This window comes from Euprymna scolopes, chromosome 17, assembly GCF_053919585.1.
Source record: "Euprymna scolopes isolate OS-2025 chromosome 17, ASM5391958v1, whole genome shotgun sequence".
Lineage (NCBI taxonomy): Eukaryota > Metazoa > Mollusca > Cephalopoda > Sepiida > Sepiolidae > Euprymna > Euprymna scolopes.
The window spans coordinates 48,353,827-48,357,456 of NC_136498.1; the positions used below are offsets into that span (position 1 = coordinate 48,353,827).

Here is a 3,630-nt window from a genome sequence, read left to right on the forward strand (position 1 = left end):
GTTCGCTGTCATCTGTCACAAACCTGCATTGATTTTTCGCCGCCATCTTTGTTACTAGGAATTACTTAACACTCAAGATCGGGACTACATTGATTCTTTGCCAATTTACTGCTGCAATCTTTGTTCAAAATAATGTCTCAACACTTAATAAGTCGCCCCATAAATAATAAAATTCTACCCAATTTAAACCATTAACGATTCCTGCACTACCAACTTACATTCATTAACACTTATCCTAGTGTGGCTTTTAAGCCTCGATAAGTGGTGACTCCCAATTAAAAAAAAAAGATCAACCAGAAATAAAAAATAAGTTTAGAACAACGGGTAGAGTTTGTAGTTATCAGCTAAAGTACATTGCTCGTTACGTAAATCTATACAACCAAAATATATTAATTTCAGAAACAATTTGATAGTGTCACCAAATACCCACACAAATCTGTATCGTGTAACACAAATCAATGGGACTATATTTTTATTTCTTCGCATATGAAGACAGTAAACAGGTTAGAACGGTCAAGACCATATATTAGCATTAACATGCCAAAATTCAAACAGTCTGGACAGTATTTTCACAAGTCACCATGAACGCTACCCGTGATGTCAGTCATATCTAACTCCATCTGATGGATGTAAAACTGCGCAAAAAACAAACAGTCCAAACGGCCTTTCCGTAAGTCCTTGCAACGATTCTGTGATCTCCAACTAGCCTTTCACAGCCTGAATAATCAGTTCAAAATCGCTTATACAAAAAAGCGGCACAAATTAAAGTGTTATAAAAACTGCAAATGGACAAAATATTCATAAAGTTTTCTTCTTTAAATTACGCTGACATTAATAATTTACTCAGCTTTGGAGGATTTCTTCAGTGACTAGAAACTTCCAGCTATACGTTTACATTATGCAATATTCTTTTTCCCCTCTTGAATGATGTTCCAGAACTTTTGCTTTATAAAAAGATACACATCTGACCACATCATAATTTGCTCAGTGGGGTAGCAAATAAATACATCTTGGCCTTCGGGCTGAGATCAAAGTGCAGTATCTGTTCTGCAGATGCTGCACTTAAGGTAATTTGTCCCAGTCAAATGGAGGGGAAACCCTCTATACTGGGACAATTACTATTTTTGGTCCCAACAAACGTGCCCCTTTTCCCTTTATTTCGGGGAGCACTTAAGGTAATTTGTCCCAGTCAAATGGAGGGGAAACCCTCTATACTGGGACAATTACTATTTTTGGTCCCAACAAACGTGCCCCTTTTCCCTTTATTTCGGGGAGCTTGTTTACCCCCACTTTAAAAACGACCTCGTGCCACATTTTGCTTTGGTGGGGAAGCAAATAAATACTAATAGAAAAAAAAAAGGGGTGTTAATATGAATATAACTACACGAAAAAATTTTTGCAAATATACTATATATATATATATATATATATATATATATATATTAAAGTTTTGAAAGTACAAAAATGTTTCATTTTTTATTTATTGTTTTGTTTATATGCATGCGGCATGGTGGTTCATTGGCAGGTTTGCTGTTTTGCACATAGATTATTCAGATTTCAAATCCTTGGTAGTTATGTATCTGACTTAAAAGCCGAAAGAATGGAAAAACTCAAGTCTCGAATTTTCTACTTGTCGGTTGAGAACAAACAATTAGACGTTCAATAAAAATGATAAACAGCTGCAGATAACTTGATCCAACTAAGACTTTTAGTCTCGGATAAAATTTTAATCAGACCGAATTATCTTCCTTTGCAGTTTATTTTGAAAGATTGACGATCTGCTTGTTCAATTCAACAGTTACAGAATTTAAAAAAAAAAAAAAAAAAATTATAATTTGCTTCTACTAAAATTGGAAATATTTCTTTTCAACATCTACATGAATTAAAATAGTTTATTGTGAGTATTCTAGGCGATACTTGTAATGAATAGATATTCAGAGGTTTTCTGTACTTATGAAGCAAGTTCCAAATATTGATGGAGAATCCCAAGATAGTCTCAATAATTTCCATGACTGACTTTGGACTGTAAGTACTGAAATCATCTGGATACCCATTCGTTAAAAATAAATTTTATGTCTATAACTCTTGACATAACTTATCGTCTTTTTAAAAATATTTTCATGGCAGATACTCGATGGAGTTTCAATTTATGGCCTCCCTCACTCATGTAAAATGTTCACAACCAAAACTTCTCTAGCTACAACCACAATCAACAGTTTTCTTTTACATTTCTCTCTACTTAAAACTAAGGGAAAAATTCCATGAGCAAAGTTTCTTACCTATCTGTAGAACACGCTATGTTGCACGTATAGTCTAAAACACATGAAGTTGCCAGATTCAAGTTTGGATTCTCTAGTCAAGGGGAGGGTGTTCTGAATATAGACCCAAGTTCAAGTAGGTGTCTGTCCGAGTTCATACAGCAAAGTGGGGGATAACCAGACATATTAAAGTGATTCGAGGGAATGGAGAAGTGCAGATTAGTTTTGTTTATCTCTAAGATATCTGGGAAGTTTGCTAGAAGAAAGGATTCTACATCGTCTAGGTTACTTCTAAGTTCACGGATATTTGTGAATGCAAGCCTCATGGGAGGAGGCAAATTAGTTTGAGTGTGCATTTGATTTGATCATACTTTTGTTTGAGCTGTAATTTTATTTAATAATATTCAGAGCAAAAAGTGATGAACAAAGTGGATGCGTGTAATAGCAAACATGCAACACAAATAAACCATCAACCGACTCTTCATTCACAGAATTGTGACCCTGGGAAAGCCCACCAGAGAGGAGTGCAGGGTCTCTTTCCATGCAAGACATGACACTACAACCACCCCAATATTATACAATTGATAACAGAGTAGCCGCTCTAAGCACTACCAAACAGTTGGACTACTATAATATCAGACAAAATACAACAGCTATACAAATTCTCAAACGCGTCAGATAAGCGTGGTCCAGACTAACCATGTGAATATGTGTGGCAATAAAGCACTTCCAAGATACCCAGTTTTAGCAGCAGGGAATGAGGCAGAAGTGGGGTATGCCAGTCATTTCCCTAATCAGGAAACAAGGTCAAGCACCACATGTTTCTGTTAAGTCCCTATGATCGCACCTCTGCACCTGGATAATAGACAAGAGTATGAAAGCTAGGCGATAGGCAGAACCTAGTTACTCCTTAAGCAGTTTAGGTTTGGAAGGAGGCCTCCTCCCCTGTTTGTTGATACCAAAAACATATGAGGTCAGTAGCAAAGGTTTAAGAGTTTCCTTCTCCTAGATGGATGACCTGAAGAGATCTATGGGTTCATCAGCACAGAGTGGAGTAGCTCTGTGCCTGGGCCTTAAGTTTTGTCTGTTTGCCTTCTAATTTTAAAAGAGTTTCCAACTTTGCACTAGCTTATTACTTTCACAAATAGGTATAACTTTCTGCAACTTAGAAACATTTCAGAAATACTTTCCTTTAACACCTTGTTAGTTTTGGAAAGTGAAGAAGAAATTGAATTTCAATGAAGTGGAGAAGGAAAAAGTATAAGCAATCATGGTTATTTGCAAGAATCACTTCGCAGTTTAATCACACCAACCAGTGATCATCGTTACCTGTCTATTGTCATCCTATCTTCATAGAAAGTACTGCAAAGAC

At 36.1% G+C, this 3,630-nt stretch overlaps 1 non-coding gene across 1 annotated transcript; it reads left to right on the forward strand.

Annotated features, from left to right (window-relative positions):
- Positions 1–1,002: 1,002 nt before the first annotated feature.
- On the forward strand, positions 1,003–1,195 carry LOC145297233 (U2 spliceosomal RNA). Its single transcript, XR_013870115.1, has one exon. It is a non-coding gene; the product is annotated as a U2 spliceosomal RNA (small nuclear RNA).
- Positions 1,196–3,630: the final 2,435 nt, after the last annotated feature.